At 33.1% G+C, this 22707-nt stretch overlaps 2 long non-coding RNA genes across 4 annotated transcripts; both read left to right on the forward strand.

Moving 5' to 3' along the window:
• Nucleotides 1-9770: 9770 nt before the first annotated feature.
• LOC110877263 lies at nt 9771-10822 on the forward strand. Its single transcript, XR_002556877.2, has 4 exons — nt 9771-9915; nt 10428-10522; nt 10609-10661; nt 10758-10822. It is a non-coding gene; the product is annotated as an uncharacterized LOC110877263 (long non-coding RNA).
• An 84-nt stretch (nt 10823-10906) lies between these two features.
• LOC110877268 lies at nt 10907-13889 on the forward strand. 3 transcript variants are annotated; one of them, XR_002556884.2, is made up of 6 exons: nt 10907-10992; nt 11207-11228; nt 11318-11622; nt 12653-12744; nt 12850-13483; nt 13586-13889. It is a non-coding gene; the product is annotated as an uncharacterized LOC110877268 (long non-coding RNA). The 3 variants fall into 3 exon arrangements; XR_002556882.2 differs by having other exon boundaries at nt 12850-13889; XR_002556893.2 differs by lacking the exon at nt 11207-11228 and having other exon boundaries at nt 12850-13889.
• The last annotated feature ends 8818 nt before the right edge of the window (nt 13890-22707 follow it).

A 22707-nucleotide genomic window follows, 5' to 3' on the forward strand; every position in this document is an offset into this window, starting at 1 on the left:
GGAAAATGTACGGGTGTCAAGATAATGGCGTTGGAGTTCAAATCGGGTAACTCGGATGTGACTGGGGAGAGGTCGTTGATCCGTGATGAGTCAAGATGTGAATGGACAGTTCCAACGGGATGGCCATAGTGGATTACGTATGCATGATATCATGTGCATGAAGACATGGACTTTTGGCAATTTGGAGGCGGCCATATGAGACGGTGGATCAAAGAAAGCAAGCAAACAGGTAGCTTGTGATTAATTGATGCAAGGAAGCATGCAAGAACCGATTAAAGCAAGAATGGGCTGACAGCTAGTTGGATTTCTTGTAGGCTACGGAGTGCGGATTGAATAAAGAGAAAAGATGTGTTAATTCTTAGACTAGAGGGTATGGAGAGCCCCATCCTCAAGAGGATGGGCCACCACATCACCGCCACGTAGGAAGGGCTTGAGGGTGATGGACCTAGGGGGTGGGGGATGAACCTCTTTATATATATATATATATATATATATATATATATATATATATATATATATATATATGTATGTATGTATGTATAGGTATATGTGAGAGAAGGGGAGAGGAGGTGGGGCCGTCGAGTTCGGCTGGTGGGAGCCGAAGTTGCCGGAAATGGGGCGGCGACGGGCATGGGGGGTGGGGAGTTTGGGGCGGCGGCGGGAGGACGGGCCTCAGCCGACCCTCCATACCGACTAGTCTTAACGAGCAAAAAAGAAATAGAATTAAATTTTCATTGACATGATTTAAGTAGGTAAACAGATTGTAATTTTAATTGTGGGGCCTCAACTTTCATATTAATTGGGTTTGCAATTAAGTAATTGGGTCGGTCATGAGTGAAACCTAATCAGCATACATTGAAGGTAGGAGCATCATGGATCGTCCACTAGTTGTTAATGAGGTGGTCACTTGGGCGAAGAAATCAAAAATCAAGTCCATGCTTTTCAAAGTTGATTTCAAAAAGACTGTTGATTCTATTAATTGGGATTTCTTAGATTCCATTCTAGCCCAAATGGGGTTTCCAGCCCTTTGGAGAAAATGGGTTAGAGGTAGTCTTTCCTCGGGAAGAACATCCATCCTCGTCAACGGTTCACCAACTTAGGATGGAAGCTCTACACATATATGGCCACGACCTCCGCTTGTTCTCTTTGTTTCTATCATGGGATTCGTGCACCTAACGAAGGCCTAATGGTATCCCACTTACTTTACGTGGATGATGTAATGTTCATGGGTGAATGGTCGTCATCGAACTTTCATAACCTTGCCCGTATTCTTAGATGTTTCCATCTTGTATCCGGACCCAAGGTGAACTTTCCTAAGAGCTCAATATTTGGCATTGGAGTGGGTGTCGACGAAGTCAAAAACATGGCGGGAATTCTCAAGTGCAAACCCGGAGCTCTACCTTTCATCTACCTTGGATTACCGGTAGGTGCCAACATGACACTCACAAAACATTAGAGACCCGTAGTCGAAAGATTCAAAAACAAACTTTCACTTTGGAAGGCTAGAACTATATCTTTTAATTTGGCGATAGGATCACACTAATAAAGCGGTTTTAGGCAACATGCCCACCTATTGTCTCTCTATGTTTAATGTACCTGCTCAAACTTTAAAACATTTGTAGAAAATACGTCGCAAATTTCTATGGGGCGGATGGCTCGAAAAATTAAAGTGTGTTGGGTACCATGGTTCAAGGTCGTTGCCCCGAAAAAACAAGGAGGCATGGGCGTAAGCAGCCTCCGCACTTTTAGTGAAATGGAGGTCAAGGTTCAAGAATGAAAAAGATCGGCTCTGGGCAAGAGTTGTGACAGCTATACATCGAGCCTCGGGTCTTGGTCTTGCATCCTTGCCAAGGCTTCCTTGGGATGCATTTGGAATAATATAATGAAGGCTGGTGCAACTTCTGGAACCAACTCCATTGATGCGGACAACAGGTGAGATTGGGTCAAGAGGATAAAACCTATTTTTGGGTCGATATGTGGGTCGGTGCTTGCTCGCGCTGAAAGATCTATTCCGGAACCTCTTCTCCTTGAAAACAAATAAGTTGTGCACCGTCCAGCAGAGGGGTGTCTGAATACAGGGGGTGCACAACATGGTTTTGGGGTGGAACCAATCCTCTTACACGACCTTGCGACATTCGTGACTAGGAGTTATGACTGCAGCCATGGTTGCAAAAGTCGCTAGGCGCTCCCTAGTCGGTCGACCAGGGAGTTGAGAGTACTCGGCATAGGCGGAGAGTACTCGGGGAGTACGTGAACATGTTAAATTATAAAGAAATTAGTTGTCAGAAATTAAATATATGCCTAATAACATAAATTTACTAATATTTATAACAAAATACGTGAAAATCATATTCATTAGTTAATATGATAGTCATATAAATTAAGTTTTATTATTTTTAAGTCAAACTCGACCTGAATTGACATACTAGATCCGATTTTGGCCGAGGTTGACCGCGTTTGATCGGTTTCAAGTAATTAGGCGGAGTTAGAGAAAGTCGCCTCAGCAGCCTACCTTGTAGCGACTACTCGGGGAGTATTCGGCCTTGGAAACCTTGTTTTACAACCATAAGTGCAGCTACTCAACACCCGATCATGATTTGACAACCCTGACATCTGGCAGTGGTTAGGTTCCAATGTTGAAACCACCAAAAACCTTTAACATGAATACCTTTTAAACATATAAAATTTATATTGGATATTGAATGCAAATTTTAGGTGTGCGTATGAACAAAAGTGTTTTTTTTTTTTTTTTTGGTGTTGTAAAAAAAAGGCAAAGGTGTTTTCTTAAAAACATAATTTTGTTTTCTGTTTAAACAAAGCATTGAATTAAAAAACCATGAAAAAACGTGTGTAAGTCTGTGACCATAGTTGCTAGGGTTTCCATTACAAGGACCAATTACCTCCTACCAAAAAAGGGGAACTATATTCCAGACCCGGGAAGACAAAATACCCCCCACACCTTTCAACCCCAGTGTCTACAAACTAACAATGACGAGATACGAAAATAAATAAAAAGAAAAGTTACCGTTTTCATCCCTTGGTTTGTTGGCGTTCTCAAAGGAGCTCGAAGATGAGTCGCGTAGATTAATTTTAGTGAAGCCGTTGATTGTATCCTCTTGAAGATACAATATGCATGTAGAGTAGTTATGGCTAATGTTACTAAAAGTGTTTTGATCTATAGTTTGGTATTTGATGTTTTTTGAGCGGTAAGGCTACATTATGAATTTATCTGGATTTAACGGTTAAATGCCATATAAACAATGTTCGTATGTTCGAATATTTGTATGTTTATAAGCATCCTTGAGTGTGGTGCTCTTAATGCATGTATCCGGTCAAATTCATGGGAATCAATTTGAAATAAGACTATTGTGAATGCTTGATTGCTCATGGGATGAAAACTCAAAGTTTATATAATCGTTGAAAATGAGTGGTTGATAATAATATTTTGTATCGAAAGTCATTCGAAGTGGCCACACCAAAGTCTGCATGCCAAAACCAAAGATCTTGTGATGCAGCCGCTTCAAGCATCATAGCCGACTTCAATAACATACTCACAAAAACATTGAAGACTGTCACTGTTGGGTTAATCTTGATGGGTTCGGGTCGGTTAGGGTCCAGTACGGGTCAAAATCAAGTCATAGTGCTGAATAGGTCGTAAACACGTGTGTTTGTGTAGTTGTTGTTTAAGTCCGAGTCTTTTTTTTTTTTTGAACTGCAAATTGGTTGTTTTAGTGGCAGGTTACTAGGGTGTTAGTTGTTTATTTTTTCTCATTATGTACGTGTATTAGTTGGCTATTTAAAGGGCCTAGTATGGTCAATGAAACAACAGACCATTGTTGTAACATCTGTCAAAAACGAATCTTAGAAAAACCCGACCTGTCTATAAATCGGATTTTAAGTGTAATAAAAAAATGAAAATTTTATTATCGTTTAATTTTTATTTATTATTTATAACATTGTGTTATATTAAATTAATTAATATAATTACTTAATGATTTAAAATTTTAAATCAACACATAATTTTTTTTACTAAGAAACGTTTTAGAGATTCAAATTTTTTATCATAATTAAACTTTTACTAATCTTATATGTTTTTAAATTAGGGTAGTATCATAATACCCAGACTTTTAAAGCAATACTACTAATTTTATGATTATAGTACATATGTATAATAATGCTAAATTGAATTAGTCAAAGTAACTCATGGACATCAAGAAACTTATGCTACTTATGAATATTTATGAGTATTATATAAATTTAATTTAGTTAAGAAATTTGACATGTAAGTGTCATTTAAAGTATTTAATTATACTGATTACTGTAACAATAAAACCATAAAGTTTTCAACATTCAAAGTTAATAATGGTTTTAATTAGAATACATTATGGACTTAATGATATATTATAAGTTTAAAACAGTTAATATTTCTATTAATATATTTAATTATGAATTGATGACAAATGAATGAATTATTTAAACATAAATAGTTGAGTTGCATAATTTAATGGAACAAGTTTTAAGAAATAAAATATTACTCTACGCGAAACCCATCACTCAATTCACTCAAATTCTCTGTAAAGGTTGAAGAAACATGATTCTAAAGTTTGTAACTTCTATCATCCAATTCTAACTCCCTTGATATCCGTTTGAGGTAATTCTTAAGTCCATTTCGCCTATTTATCACCTCTACAAAATCTCTCTTCCAATTTCTGTTAATAGAAGGAAATTATAGTTCGTTTAGATTCCATGAATTCTAGGGTTCCTAAGCATTGGGGATTTCTATATTTTCTAAACTTCAATCAATTAAATTTTTATGATGATCTCAGACATATGTTATGATACAATTTCATTAGTTATGATGTTGGTCATGTTTGTCTAGTTTATTTTTATTTTTTTCCTTTTCAAACATAACTTAGTTAACAGTTACATTCTTTTTTTTTCTTCTTTTTTTCAATTGTAGTACTAACATTAAATTCCTTAACATAAATTCCTTTTACTTTTGTTATTTCCTTTTAAATTCCTTAACAGTTTCGTTTATTATATATATATATATATATATATTTGAGTTAATTACTGTTTTCGTCCCTATGGTTTGTCAAAAATCACTATTTCAGTCCATTAATTTAAAAATTGCGATTTCAGTCCCTGTGGTTTCACTTTCGTAACCATTTCAGTCCACCTCGCAACCATTTCAGTCCCTGTACTTAACAAACCACAGGGACTGAAATGGTTACGAAAGTGAAACCACAAGGACTGAAATGGTTACAAAAGTGAAACCATAAGGACTGAAATCGTAATTTTTAAACTAATGGACTGAAATAGTGATTTTTGATAAACCACAGGGACAAAAACAGTAATTAACTCTATATTTTTTATTACTTCATTTACAATTAAACCATTGAATGTAATACTAAAGTAAATCATTAATAATTCATTTCTTTTATAATTTTTAAAGGTTAATAATGAAATAAATTTGTAATATCTAAATAATTTGTAAACAATAAATATTGGGAATTTTATTTATAATTATTAACTAGATCGTTATATGGTATTGTAAAAAAATCTAGGATAAACCGTTCGTTCGTTCTCTTGGATTTATTCAATCCTTACTCGTGCGTTATTCCAAGGAATCTCCAAATCGCAACACAATCACTGTGAGTATACTTGAACCCCTTTTTCGTTTACCACTTTTTGGGGTGTAACATGTTTACTTACCAAAACTTACACATGAACATTTTACTTAATTGCACAAACATTCCTATAACATGCTTGTATACGTGATTGCTTGATACTTTAAACTTGGATTGAGGACATCTTGTGTTAGACTTGTCATTAACTTCGTACGAGCCTATCCGTGACATATATAGCGCTATAGGATTAACACACCGCCCGTAGACTTGTGGTTATGTCATGAGCATATTGCGTTTCATAATTGGTTTGATATGTTAGACACATGTCGACTTTAATGTTTATCTTGAATCACAAGCTAGCTATGAGGAATCGTTTAAACTTATCTTTTTATGTTATGTATGTATCAAACTGGTATACTCGCCTTTGCTTTTGCATTGAATTGTATTTTAAACATGTTACAGGTTGAAGATGGTGATTGCTATGAAATGAAGTAGCGATGATACCTAGAAACACATTTAGACGTGTTAGGTTTAATATGTTTTGATGTTTTTATATTTGAACATGTCGTATTTGGATTTTATGTAATGTTTGACAATTTGAAATTTATGAAATGAAATGGGCTGATTTAAATATTGACACAATTAGTATTATGAAGTCCCTTGCAATCTTGTTTTCGTCTCATACCGATGTTTCCGCCATCGGTTGGGGTGTGACAAATTGGTATCAGAGCCATAACTATAGGGAATTAGGAAAAATTGTCATGCTTTTTACCTAGTCTGTAGTTCTAGAGCTTTATTCTTATATTTTGCTTAAACCACTTGTATGATACTTTATTTGCTCCTTAATTGTTTTCTTTTGACCTTTTTAAACATATATGTCACTTTTGTGTTAATACTTGCCTTATTATTTGTTAATACTTGTTGTATTGTCCCATTCTTTAAGTGCTATTCTTGAAATGTCTTTTACAAACTATTTTCTTGAGATGCTTATTGTGCTTATATTTATTATTATTTTGAACATACGTCTTTTTACTCATTTATACTAAAATCGAACCCATTCGTAATACACAAATGAGACGACTTCACCAAAATAGGCGTGAAACCCACAATTTGGTGAACAACTCTCAATCCATCTACTTTTCCTTTTTATATGAAATTCACCATCAAGTTAGGAGTGAAATCCTCACCTTGATGGAGAAATTCAAATTTCAAAATTCTAGTGGACCCTCGTCAAAGTGTTGAAATTAAATTTTTGACCCGACGAGTACCAACCACACTTAGGATACGAAATCGCCAAGTTAGGGGTGAAACCCGCACCTTGTCGACTAGTTCCACACCTTGATTTTTCATAAATCCCACCAAGTCTCGAAATTCGATTGATTTGGGACGTGTATTAACCGGAAGGGTAAATACCGTTAACCGACTTGTCGGCGAGGGTATTCCACCTATTAGGCCAAAGCATGCTCCTCAAATTCAAAAGACTTTTCGACCACTTTGGTTAGTCAAAGTTCCGTTTTGGAACCATCCAAATTTTAATCAAACATGTGTTTCTATTATTTATCTTATACGATGCAACCTTTCAAATTCAAATTTACTTTCGATATTTTCTTTTCACACACACAACATATTAAATCTTTTTCATACATTTATACATATGCATGGTTTCATATAATTTTATTCATATTTCTTATAACCAAAATGGAGACATATCATCGAGATAGGAGTGATTTCCTTACCTTGACGATTAGCTCCACTCCTTCTTTACGTAAAACGACCTCACCATTGGGTTAGGGGTGATTCCTTTACCTAGGTGATCGTTACCAAAACTTTCCCTCAAAATATTTTATTATGCAAACCCGATCACGTCTTCAACCTAAATCTTTTATCATTTATCAAAATACCTACTTATATCAAATTTCAAAGTTTATTGTTTTGTCAAACGTATTTCTTACCCTACTATCTATTTTTTTTATATAACTCGCATACACAAAATTCTTAATCATACTTTAAAACGTTTTATTACCCGAAATTCAAAACCTTACGAAATGCTACCTATCAATTTAAATCAGTCCAATGAATCTCTTGCCCGTGAACTTCATATTCGATTTAACCACTAAAACACACTCACATTATATCACCACACTAAAGACTTTCATTCTTAAACGGAATTCAAACTAACTTTCTCATATACTTATAAGATCCTATAGATATTATATGATTGTTTTACCAAAGATTTTTTTTAACATCAACAAATCATTTGTTAAAACTCTTCCCAATGATCACCAAGTCCGTTTTGCTAAATTTCTTTTCTAAGGATCATCGTTTTCACAAGAACCTTCAAATTTCAAATTTCATATTTTAATGCAAGATCCTTTGAAATAATACGAACTTATTATTTACAACGAACTTTTATACACCGCTTAATACGTCATTCAAAATTTCTAAACATGGGGGGCAAGAAGACTTCACGGGAACCGACAATCTTCAACTTAAGTAAACTCTTTTAAAACAAAAGTAGAATTTCCATTCATTACAAAATACGTTATGCATAACTAATGAGTACTTTATGTTATCTACATTTACAAACTACATTCTACCTTCCAAATCAAACTCAATCTACTTTTGATTAAATAAACTCAACATTTCCCTTAAACAACGATACATAATCCACTTACATCATTCGTTTTACATATTAAAATTTCTCGAGCATATTATATGCCCAAATTCGTATGCTTCAGCATACACTATATACGTAATTTTATTATTCGTACCGACGCTTATACTCATACGTTTTATGCTTACACTTATACTCATACATTTATGCTTATACTTATACTACTCATACGTTTTATGTCTATACTCATACTTATGTGAATAATCATATTTAAACTTATATCTATACTCATACTTTCATTCATACTCTTGATTCATACATTCGTACCCATACGTGAGTGGAATCCGGGAGATTCGCTTGCGTGGGTCCCATACATACTTAAGCATGGACTTGCTTATATATTACATTCTTATACGTACACATTCTTATTTTCAAATTTATGTATACCCCGATTCATACACAACTAGTACAAGCTATGCGGATCATGCGACGATCTAATCGCGGGTGCACACGGGATTATAGTGATAAGCGCATGAGAACCATAGAGTGTACCGCTGTGTATGGTAAGACACGGAACGTAACATGACACCGAATACGAAACGGACGTAATATGGTAAAAGCATGGTGGATACGCCGCTGGTACTTCCTATATATAAGTGTTTTCACCATGTTACTAAACTTTCGAAAAAACGTGCCATGAGAAATTCAGTGTTTACAGACCATGTTTAGACCTAATAAGCAACTTTAACAACTCATAAACGCATTGCTAATGCATTAAATCCAATTATCCACGACGAGACCTCATTCTTAACACACTACTTTTATCTATCCGATGCTTATGCCATTCTTATACTTGCATTCACTTAGAATCAATCGTTCGCTTTTATACTCCCCTTATTCTCCCTTATTCTTTGTCTTTTATACGAACCTCATTCGCGATCAAGTCTCATCTATTCTTTCTTTTGAATCTTTGGAAGTCTTCCTCTTAGATTTCGAGGACGAAATCTCCTAAAGTAAGGGAGACTGTAACATCCGCCAAAAACTAATCTTAGAAAAACCCGACCTGTCTATAAATCGGATTTTAAGCGTAATAAAAAAATGAAAATTTTATTATCGTTTAATTTTTATTTATTATTTATAACATTGTGTTATATTAAATTAATTAATATAAGTACTTAATGATTTAAAATTTTAAATCAACACATAATTTTTTTACTAAGAAACGTTTTAGACATTCAAATTTTTTATCATAATTAAATTTTTACTAATCTTATATGTTTTTAAATTAGGGTAGTATCATAATACTCAGATTTTTAAAGCAATACTACTAATCTATATCTCTAATAAAGCAAACCATTGGGGGACACATGTCACCCAATGGTGCAAGCCAACTAAGCATCCACATAGGCAATGAGGTGGCAAAGGTCAAATAATTGGACAAGTGGCATTCTCATATGCCAGGATTGGTGAAGGCTTCTCGTGTACGCTTTCTGTATACTCCTTCTCTCTCATTCTCTCATACGCTGTCTCCCCCCCCCCCCCTCTCTCTCTCTCCATTCTCACAAAATAACCGCAGAGATATCATCAAAACCCTAATCGGCGATTCCCTATCTTAGCAACCTTAACCGGCGATTCCTTTCTTCACTGTTTCAATCGATCGTTTGCAAAGAGGTATAATCATTCTTGAATACACAATAATCATCATCGACGGTATCGTTTCCAACTATATGCAGTGAATGATTCCTTGATCTTCTTCTTTTATGATTGATTGGATGAATCATCTGCGATTTCTTATATCTTTCATCAATGATTTCATTCAATTTCTTATGATTCTTCTATCATTCATCCATGATTCGTTCGGTTACATCTAATCTGAGTGTTAATCGAGTTTTTTTTGTGCTTGAAGCATTGTTTTGGGTTTTATCTCATCTGTGAGGTTTTTGTTTATAGATTTTAGTTTTTTTTTATTTTAAATTGTTGAATCGTATAGGGTTTCGTTTTTGAATTTGATGCGAAACGCCTCAATTTTATTTAGGAATTAGGAATTGTAATCTAGAAACCCTAATTTGTTAATAATATAAAATATGTAACGTAATGTTGCATTTGAAGGTTTAATTCGTGTTTGGATGAACTGATAGATTAGTAATGATTGTTTTGGAATTGTTTTTTTTTTGTTATTACAGGTTCAGTTGATTAGGATTGATATCAGATTGCCTGCCTGAATATGGCTGGACAACTCAAAAGGTTTTCCACCTTATGAATTTCATTGTAAATGGAGGTATGATCGAAAGAGTTTATCAAACTATTATCTTTAAAGGTTATCAACTTTGTTGTGTGATATGTATTTCACTGTTATTTCTGCAGTGCGTGCGGTTGTTTTTGGATTTCATATGCAAGTGTTCCATTTGCATCCCAAGGTGAGCATCCTGAAAGTGGATAAACAAAAAGGTGTTTCGAAGCGCAAATCTGAGATCCCAAATAATAACATGTTATTCATAAATTTTTGTTGTTAGGTTTTCATTTGGGCGCTTCTAGAAGTTCCGGGGTTACTTTTCTTTTCAACGTATACTCAGGCAAGTGATAATGTGAAGCTTATATCATATTTTCATAATCTTGTATAATGTAATTTCTTGATATGATTTTGCTATTTTGTTATTGTAAGCAGGCTAGAAGTTTGCCGACAGATAAGCTCAGGACTACTTATGTGTGTTAATGCCATGAGAAGTTGCGGCTCTTCTGGAAACAAAGGTATAATGCTTTTAGTTTTGTAAATATGTTTTGTTGTATAGGGGATGCTGGACAACCATGTACGGCTGTGAAATACGCTATAATGGGCTGTAAATACGCTTTTACAAGCCTGAATGAAACCATCACTTGCTCTTACCCTAAATCTTATAGTATATGGATTCTGATCAAACCTTAAATTGTTTTGACATGATTTGTTTGCGACTGGTTTAAAAAGATCAACCCACTTGTGGCTTCAGGTTGCTTTTTCACTTTTTTTTTATTATTATTTTATTTGTTTCTATCACAAGTTGTATTACATAAGTACTTTTTGTATTTAAACGCGCAGGGTAGTGATTCTAATTAAACAATGATGGACTACCAAGACCAATGTATCCAAATTGTTGGAAAGGAGAAAATGAACTTTATTGTGTTGGGGCTTGCAAGAAGGGACCTGTATAGAGCTAGAATGGATGCCCAGAATACAGCGCAACACATTTTCAAGCTAATCTAAAAGAAAATCACCAACTTTGATCAAAACGTTACACTTTTATTGAATGGGAAGATGATGAAATGAATGAATGTTTCAAGATGGGCAAGAAAAGAAGAAGAGTGAGAAAAGTGCCATTGAGATTTCTTCAAAGAAAGCAAGCGGTAATTGTGGCCCTTACCCTTATGTGTGATTTTTAATAATTCTGAAGTAAAGGCCTTTTAATTGGTAAAGTCCCATGTGTGCCAAAATGGGTAGATATAATGGGTCAAAAAGGATAGGTTTTGTATGGTTTCGGTTGTCCCAAAGTTGTTTCCATTTTTATTTTATTTCTTGTAAATGAGTAGTGTGCCAACTGCCAAATATGATTCAAGCTAAACTTTATCAATAATAATTTAAGTTTTGACTAACACAATTTAGTAGTTTATGCAATAATGTTACACTTTTGGCGACCTCTTTAGACCCATTTACTTTTAAGCTTTTTTTCTCTTCCTATTTTATCTATTTGACCCGTTTTATGGCATGGGGTTGCAACTTGTACAACTAGGAATTTGATTGAAACTTACCAAAAATTATTGTGGCGGTAAGATAATCACCCAAATAATAGTAATTCTTGGTCAATTATAGGTGAAATTCATATAGATGGTTTATTTGCATTTTGGTTAGGTCTACAGAAAGTATTAACAGAAGTGGGTTTCTAATGTTGCTCCAGTTTTGTATAATATGTTGAGCAAGTTTTTGTATAGAATTATTTTTTTTAATGTGGCTCCAAGTAACTAACAAATATTCAAATGGATCATTTCATTTAACCCTTGCACTCGGTAACTCACATATATTAATATTTTGGTTTTCTTTTTAACTTTGCACATCTAGCCAGCATCATTGCGTGGGAGGTTGTTGAAATTTATTTTCTGATAATAGTTAGTCGTTAACTCAAGCATCACAATAATTTTGTGCTTTGTTCTCCTTCTGAGATAGGATTACCAAAATGCCTTTATATTTTTGAAATTATGATAACTATATTTAAATTAGTATATTATCTACCCATCTGACCCATTAGTGATTAAAGGTAACTAAGTCAACCATTCAAGAAATGGGTCAATATTTTCGTTTTTCATTCATTATAATTGTGTATTATTCCATTTATAAGTTACATCATCTACTTTTGATTAAAAATATGTGCATTTTTGGTAGTTTCTTTTTGACACAATCAAGGCCACAACGATCATGGTTTGTGGGCATGCCATTCATCTGGATTGCTACATGAAGTTGATCGACCAGGAACAGTTATGTCACATTCCTTTTATGGATTTTCACTTTTTTTCTAAAATGGTTTATTTTCTACCGGTATATAATTGTAGTTTATGGATGCTAATTTCTTTGTCTTGCAGATACCAGTGTCCCATGCTCAAGATCGGTGTCTAATACGTCCAAAACATGGCAAAGATTAGACCAAGAGGTATGTAATTGCTTATGGCATCTCTGGAAATTGATTTCATTAACAATTGCTATATGTTTTTGAAGCATTTTCATACCATTACACTTTTGGGGAAAAAAAAGTTATTTCAGAATGCATGGTTTGATATATTGGATTAAAAACAAATTTTTAATTAAGAAATAATTGTTAAGAGGTTTTCCAATAAATAGCAAGATACTATGCCTCAATTTCAACTTTTAGCTACCAACCAACAGAAGAAATCAAAGTATGTTGGTAATATTATACCCAATTTGCGACTTTAATTGTTAGAATGAGGAATTAGTGCAGGTGTCTTGCAATAAGAAAAAAAATCTTTATAAACCACATTGTTATCTATTAATCGAAAATTTTGAAAACCTTGATGCTATCGATCAATTTTTTGTTGATTGGAGTCTATGGAAAGCGAGAAATAAGTTGGTGTTTAACAAGTTGAAGAAGTCCGCAGATTAAATAACGTAGAGCTTTAAGCACAAGCTTTTAATTGGATTAAACATAACATGTCGATTTGGAAGGTCAAGAATGGTGCAAATGGTATGAAAATCCCGCAGGTACTTTGAATAAGTGTATCACCATTTGATTGGCGTCATGGGAGGCGCGATTCCAATATATCCTTTTTGTTATGGAACATCACGTATTGTATGAATTTATAGGGCTTGCAAGAGATAAAAATGAAGAACATGGGAGGCTATTTTTTAAGCGATTTAGTTTTTTTTTTTTCACGGAACAATGTATTTGTTTTCTTAAATCGTCTTCTTTTAAGTAATTTGATGTAACTTACAGTCTCTTTTATTGCCGAATGCACTTTCATATAAAACTTCTTTTTGTCTTTCAAATCTTTCAAATCTGTGAACACATAGTTCAACCAAGGTATAGCTTGTAGTCGTTCAAAACCTTGTCATGTCAAACAACACTATAGAGTTTTAATTTAATTATCAATATCCGATGTTTTATTCAGATGTTGTTGCTTTTTATAGTGTTTGAGGTTTTTTTTTTGTTTTATTGTAGTATGGAGTTTATATTATATATTGTTTGGAATATGTTTTATATGTTGAAATGGTTTAAATGGGAATCGAACAGTTATGCAATTTATCTCTGTTATCCAATTTTAAGATGGAATTTTTATTTCTTTCATGTATTGTTCGGGCTTTAGATTCCTCAGGTTTATTCAGAGGAGAAATCATAACCGAATAACAATCTGTTGTAGCTTTCGGTTGATTGGCATTTTGATTATATGGATCAAGTGTAATCGCGTCAGTGGTAATCGGTAATTGCCGTTTTTAGATTTTTTATCATTCGGATGGGAAGTTACTATGAGGATCTTGATTAGTGATATGTACCTTAATTATCTAACTAGATATCCAACAAGCTAATATTATGCAGCTCAAGGGTTGGTTGGTGTTCATGTATATGTAAATCTTATAACTAGGTCTGGGTTCTTTTTTCAAGGAAAGATTTGATTACCAAACGAATATTAATAATAATTGGGTTCGGGTTCCTTGAGTTCCTTCAGGTTGCATTAGGTTAGGTTTGGTAATCTGGTCCGGTTAACAAAAGGTAAAAATGCCTCATCTTTGGGATTATGGTGGGAAGCAAACTTTATGTTGCGTTATCAAGAGTTAAAAGCAGAGCCGGTGTGAAGTTGCTTATACTAGACAAAGATGGGAATATAACGAGTAAAACAACAAATGTAGTTTACAAGGAAGTTTTTCCGGCATTTGAATAGTTTTCTGTTTTTTTCTTCCAATGTATGTATTTGTACAGAACATTTCATTTCAAAGTAAATAATATGGTTTTGATTGAAGCCCGCGTATTACACGGGCATTAACCTAGTTTATGATTATAATATATATGTATAATAATGCTAAATTGAATTAGTCAAAGTAACTCATGGACATCAAGAAACTTATGCTACTTATGAATATTTATGAGTATTATATAAATTTAGTTTAGTTAAGAAATTTGACATGTAAGTGTCATTTAAAGTATTTAGTTATACTGATTACTGTAACGATAAAACCATAAAGTTTTCAACATTCAAAGTTAAAAATGGTTTTAATTAGAATACAATTATGGACTTAATGATATGTTATAAGTTTAAAACAGTTAACATTTTTATTAATACTAGGGGGAATACCCGTGCGATGCACGACATGCATAATAGTTATTGTTTTTTCCTGGAACGACGACTGATATAGATAGTGCGTGACACGGTACGAAAGTGCGAATATAGTATAGATTTTTAAAACAAAAACCGGGTTTTTTTAAAGTTAGCCGTTTGACCATGGTTATTTTGACCAAAGTCCACTCCTCATTCGGCGCTTTGTGGTAGCACCACCAGTCAAAAAAGGCCCAAAACACCCGAGGGTACAATGTTCCCCCACGTTTTTAAGACGCTTTGAGAGAGGTTTGCGCCCCACCACATGTGGTCTCACAAAACTTCAAATCTATGGACGTGTGGTTTCTCAATCCTCTTCAAAAGACGTCACAGTTTTCAATTTTTTTTTATTTTTTCTTTTTTATTGTGTTTTAAATGGTGTAAAATAGATGTTATATATATATATATATATATATATATATATACATATTATACTACATACACATATACATATAAATTTAGTTTTAACATCTAAAAGTCAAATTGCAGGTTTTGTTCCCTTTTATAGATCAGAAAGCAGTTTATAAACCAACAAAATTAACAAATCCTAACAGTTCTTCAAGTGTTTAGTTATATAATCTATATATTTATTTACTAAAATTTATTACAATTAACCCAATACTTAATAAATAGGGTATGCAGGACTTAAAAAGTGTTATCTGGACACGTATGTCACTCTAGCTTGCCAATCTTGTGTACCGACTCCAGGGTAACATTTTCAGATGCCTGCAACATATCTGGTTATAAAAGTAAAAAATAAACAAAAATGATGTTTTAGATTTTTACCTTGGTCTCAAACTTAATGTAGTTGTTTAGTCCATTTAATTAAATTTTATTTTTAGTTGACGCATAGGTACAATGTAGTCCTCTATTTGTGACAATTGTCATTGTGCTTATAGTCATGTGATGTTGTTTTAATACCCGTTAACCAACTCGTTTCGCCTCTATTTCTCAGTTATTTAAAGAAGCAACATATACATCAGAAGTAAATTTCTAAAGATAATGGTGAACCGTCAATGGTACAATAAACTTACCTCAAGACTACCATTTGCTAAACTGGTAGTGTATCTCAGAGTCCAGAAATCCCGTGCTAGAGCTATTTCAATTAATATATGGAGAAAAGGAAGAGCCGCATTGATTAAACATGGTCATAAAGGCTCGTACTATTTCATTAAAGTTAACTGTAATATTAAGTATTAGTTATCTAATAACCAATCAATCCTTTAAGGTGAATTGTTATGAAAAGTCTATAAACCCTAACTTAAACATTAATATATGGAGAAAAGGAAGAGGCTCATTGATTAAACATGGTCATAAAGGCTGGTACTATTTCATTAAAGTTAATTGTAATGCATTTAAACCAACCATAAATTTTGATTTTAAATATAAGATATAGCTAAACTTAGAAATTGTTTACTGAAAGTTGAAGTTGAAATAAATCATATTCAGATAATTATTTTTTATATGCAAATTCAAACAGACCTATCAAAATATGTAGGAAAACTCCATGCAAGTCTAACTCCGTCACGCTTAAATTCATGTAACCTGAATGCGGTTCATTACTTATTTAACCCATTTATTTAAATAGGCAGGCGAGTAGTAATCGGGTTGGTGGGTTGTAAAACTGTGTTAATTTTACCAGCATGGTGGAAGTCAATATTCTACCGGTATCATTACATCCAACTTTTTAAAAGTAAACAAATGGTTTGATAATATGAAAAATATTTCAAATGAATATTAGTAATGTATACATTTAAACGAACATTCAAATGAAAATAAAGAATGGTTACAAACGAATGCAAATAAGAGAGAGGACAGACATAAACGAAAGTCAATCATCAAACATAAATGAACGAAAATAAACGAACATAACATTGAACCTCCAATTCGTTTACGGGTTGCACCTACTTCTGTTTAAAGCAAGATGTATAGATTATGCAACGTACCTTAACCACGCGTGTGTGTGTATGTGAATATATGTTTTTAACTTGATCCGCATAAATAGTTTTGAGCCAATAGAAAGCGAACCGGGGACTAAATAAAAAATGGAACCCAACTAAAAGCGAAAACCAAGGAAACTGAAACCAAACCTAAACGAACCAAAAAACAAAACCAGACCGAAATGAACCTATACAAACTGAATAATTTTACCGAAACAAATAAGCTGAGACAAATAATGTTGCTGAAATGAAAACCGAACCTGAACCAAAAACAAATAAAGCGAATCTAACCGGAAAGGAAACTAAATTTACACAAAACTAAAAAAAACTGAAAACGGAACAAATAACGTAAAAGATCTTACCGAAACGAACTCAAAAAACTTAGATCGAAACAAAACAATTCCTGGGAAAAATCAAAACCAAAACGATGCAACTAATGAGATGTCGTACGGAGGCGAAACTAATGAGATGTCGTACGGAGGCGAAACCGAAACCTCTGGCAGAGGATTTAAAGCTTTTTCGGCGAACCTCCGATGACTCGCCTTCTCTTTCTTCTGGTAGGTTTACGGCCGCGACAGTTAACCTGTTCACTACTGGTAAAGTTTTTTTCAATAGCTTCAATTACTTGATAAATTAGCTCTCGGTTAACAGACGTGTCCCACCGGAACCAGTAGTTCGTGTAATAATCGAAGCAATCGCAGTCGAATACCGGAGATTTGTGTGCGGCCGGAGCTTTCTTCTTATTGTTATTATCAGATGATCTAGGGTTTGTGGAATTATTTTTGTGGAATTATTTTTGACACAAATGATTAAAGTAATGTAACTTGTGATTATTAAACTGGAATTATTTTTGACCCAAATGATTAAAGTAATCTAACTTGTGATTATTAAGTAAATTAAATGAAATTAATAGGATTCTTATAGGCTGGTGCATTTAAAAGGAATTTTTACATATATCCCCTTATTAAAAGCCCTTATTACATATTTGTCCAATCTTTAAAATCAATTACATATTTCCCCATTTCTTTATGAAATTACCCTTTTACCCTTTTTCTTAATTTCTTATCTCTTAACTTCAAAATCAATCTAGTCAATACTCTATATGTTGTGATAAAATCTTTAAAATATTTCTTTGAAAAAAAAAACGGTCATACCCATTTTATAAAACAAGTGACCTTTTTACATATCTAGTTACTGGTTAAGTTTAAATTTACATATTTTTTACAACCGACCCATTATACATTTAAATTTTAGTTAACTACACTAACAATTTACGTTAAAATATTGATTATCTAAAATATCTTATATAAAAAACATATTGTTATACAATATACGTTTGTTTTTTCAAGTCGTAATCAATTTTTCTTTAGCCTAAATCTTAGTTCGATCATCAACATTTTAATTGTTTTGAAGCAGGAGCTGACTTTCCATTTTTTGTGTAATGCTATTTCAGAAATCTAATTGTCATGTTTTAAACATTCAAAATAATATTGAAAAAACTGTTTTACAGCAAAAGTAAATTTTTAAACCATGGTCGCATGACTGTTTTCTTTAAAAAAATAATGCTTAAGAGCTATGACTTATTATATATAAGCAAAACTTTCAATTTTCACATAACAGAGGCAGAAGCTTATAAAAAAATAGGCAGGGCTTATAAAAAAATGAATTCATATCATTAGGTTAATATCTTATTTGTAAACAATTATATTACACACTAAATCATAAAATATGTAAGTAATGGTATTAGAAAGGGGAAAAATGTAATAATTATTTAATAAGTTCATTAAGGGTAAAATAGTAATTCAATAGGAGTGATTTTAATAAAATGGGTAAACATGTAATATGTATGGTTTAAAAGGGGGAAATATGTAATTGATTTTATAGGTTGCGTATATATGTAATAAATGATCTTAGGAGGGGGATATATGTAAATGACCTCATTTAAAACAACCATAAATTTTGGTTTTAAAATAGAACATATAACTAAACTTTAGAATATATATAGATATTTAATTATGAATTGATGACAAATGAATGAATTATTTAAACATAAATAGTTGAGTTGCATAATTTAGTGGAACAAGTTTTAAGAAATAAAATATTATTCTACGCGAAACCCCTCACTCAATTCACTCAAATTCTCTGTAGAGGTTGAAGAAACATGATTCTAAAGTTTGTAACTTCTATTATCCGATTCTAACTCCCTTGATATCCGTTTGAGGTAATTCTTAAGTCCATTTCGCCTATTTATCACCTCTACAAAATCTCTCTTCCAATTTCTGTTAATAGAAGGAAATTGTAGTTCGTTTAGATTCCATGAATTCTAGGGACCCTAAGCATTGGGGATTTCTATATTTTCTAACTTCAATCAATTAAATTTTTATGATGATCTTAGACATATGTTATGATACAATTTCATTAGTTATGATGTTGTCATGTTTGTCAAGTTTATTTTTTCCTTTTCAAACATAACTTAGTTAACAGTTACATTCTTTTTTTTTTCTTCTTTTTTTCAATTGTAGTACTAACATTAAATTCCTTAACATAAATTCCTTTTACTTTTGTTATTTCCTTTTAAATTCCTTAACAGTGTTGTTTATTATATATATATATATATATATATATATATATATATATATATATATATATATATATATATATATATATATATATGGGGCTGCTAGAATGAGAACCATCTCGAGTTGTAAGAACCGCGAGAACTACACCCCACGGGTGGGCGTTCACCATGTTTTTTTTTACAACTAGATGTGTTTATTATAAACACAGCCGTAAAAAAAAAAAAAATTTAAACGCCGCGGCCGAGGGGGTAGTTTTTTACACCACAAGTTTGGTGTTTTTAATTTTTTTTCTTTTTTCTTTCTTTTTTCACCAAACTTGTGGTGTAAAAAACTACCCCCTCGGCCGCGGCGTTTAATTTTTTTTTTACGGCTGTGTTTATAATACACACATCTAGTTGTAAAAAAAAATCATGGTGAACGCCCACCCGTGGGGTGTAGTTCTCGCGGTTCTTACAACTCGTGGTGGTTTTCATTCTAGCGGCTCCCTATATATATATAGTGGAGAGTTCAAATGAGAAGAATTAAAAATTAAGAATAAAAAGAATAAAAGGATACAAAGGTAATTTGAACAAATCATTAAATCATTTAATGATTCTATTAATTATTTTTGTTATTCAAATTAATAAACTCTAATCATTTAGTGAGCCTATCTTTTAAAATAGTTGTGCATCTTACACAATAAAAATAATCATGCACATGATCTTACATTTTCAACTTTTCCTACACCATTAAAACAATATTTTGGTGTAGGGTACAGAATGTAGAATGTGTAGGACTCAAACACTTTTAAATAATTTTTCGACTCATAATAAAATATGTGTAGGACACAAAATTTTTAAATAATTTTGTCACTTCTAATAAAATTTGTGTAGGAGCCAATACATTAATGATGGTGAAGGAGGAATTTATAGTTGCATTAATAAGATTTGTGTAACTCTTTCAATTTTTTTTTAATATTCTACATCAAAATGTCTATACTATCCTTAATAATTAAAACATTAATTAAAAGTAGACAAAAATGATACATTGATTCACAACCATTGATCAAAAAATATAAGGCCTAGATTAATTCATTTTTTCTTCTTTTAAGAAGATTCTTCTCAAATGAACCTCCCCCTATATATATATATATATATATATATATATATATATATATATATATATATATATATATATATATTTATATATATATTATTACTTCATTTACAATTAAACCATTGAATGTAATACTAAAGTAAATCGTTAATAATTCATTTCTTTTATAATTTTTAAAGGTTAATAATGAAATAAATTTGTAATATCTAAACAATTTGTAAACAATAATTATTGGGAATTTTATTTATAACTAGATCGTTATATGGTATTGTAAAAAAATCTAGGATAAACCGTTCGTTCGTTCTCTTAAATTTATCCAATCTTTACTCGTGCGTTATTCCAAGGAATCTCCAAATCGCAACGCAATCACTGTGAGTATACTTGAACCCCTTTTTTGTTTACCACTTTTTGGGGTGTAACATGTTTACTTACCAAAACTTACACATGAACATTTTACTTAATTGCACAAACATTCCTATAACATGCTTGTATACGTGATTGCTTGATACTTTAAACTTGGGTTGAGGACATCTTGTGTTAGACTTGTCATTAACTTCGTACGAGCCTATTCGTGACATATATAGCGCTATAGGATTAACGCATCGCCCGTAGACTTGTGGTTATGTCATGAGCATATTGCGTTTCATCATTGGTTTGATATGTTAGACACATGCCGACTTTAATGTTTATCCTGAATCACATGCTAGCTATGAGGAATCGTTTAAACTTATCTTTTTATGTTATGTATGTATCAAACTGGTATACTCGCCTTTGCTTTTGCATTGAATTGTATTTTAAACATGTTACAGGTTGAAGTTGAAGATGATGATTGCTATGAAATGAAGTAGCGATGATACCTAGAAACACATTTAGATGTGTTAGGTTTAATATGTTTTGATGTTTTTATGTTTGAACATGTCGTATTTTGATTTTATATAATGTTCGACAATTTGAAATTTATGAAATGAAATGGGTTGATTTAAATATTGACACAATTAGTGTTATGAAGTCTCTTGCAATCTTGTTTTCGTCTCATCCCGATGTTTCCTCCATCGGTTGGGGTGTGACAATTGTAGCATTAAATATCTTCTTGTTCGTGAGTTTTTCTTTGAGTGATTGATTGGGGCATGATCCAACATTTGGTATCAGAGCAAGGGCTTGAGAAGATCGGAGGAAGCCTTCGCCGCCGGCAGGTGTGTCGGTCGGTGGAGGGCAGGCGTGAAAGAAGGTCCGGAGTTGCAAACAGAAGGTGAAGAAGGGTCGGGACAGCAGAGGCTGTTTCTGGTCTGTTTAGCAGCCGTAATCGAAGGTGTTACGGTGTTTCAGTCGGTCGTTGTTGTGGTAGACGTACCGGTTAAGACGACGGGGGTGACCGGTGATAAACACTTGTTTTCTGAGGCTGTTAGTAGTGATCAAAAGAAGAAGGTTCAGGCTGTTCAGTTATTAGTTGCGGGTTTGGGCAACTGGTATATATCCGGTGACAACAGCAGGTGTCGCAGGTGCCTTGATCAGGTTGTTCGTGATAAGAGGAGACCGACGTGGTGCGTGAAAGGCGGGCAGAAAAGATCCGTCAAAGCAGGTGGCTTTGGATTCGTCTCGTTTGGCAAGTTGAAAGAAAACGGTATAAGCGAGTGGCTTTGTGTTCTTTGTTGGTGGAGTGGCCTCTTGGAATAAGTTTGATCAGGAAAGGAAAATATACGAGTGTCAAGATAATGGCGTTGGAGTTCAAATTGGGTGACTCGGATGTGACCGCGGAGAGGCCGTTGATCCGTGATGAGTCAAGATGTGAATGGACGGTTCCAACGGGATAGCCATACTGGATTATGTATGCCTGATATCATGTGCATGAACATGGACTTTTGGCAATTTGGAGGCGGCCATATGAGACGGTGGATCAAAGAAAGCATGCAAACAGGTAGCTTGTGATTAATTGATGTAAGGAAGCATACAAGAACCGATTAAAGCAAGAAAGGGAAGAGGCAATGTCAAAATCAGGTCATAGT

The sequence above is a fragment of the Helianthus annuus genome, chromosome 1 (genome assembly GCF_002127325.2).
Source record: "Helianthus annuus cultivar XRQ/B chromosome 1, HanXRQr2.0-SUNRISE, whole genome shotgun sequence".
NCBI classification, from domain to species: domain Eukaryota; kingdom Viridiplantae; phylum Streptophyta; class Magnoliopsida; order Asterales; family Asteraceae; genus Helianthus; species Helianthus annuus.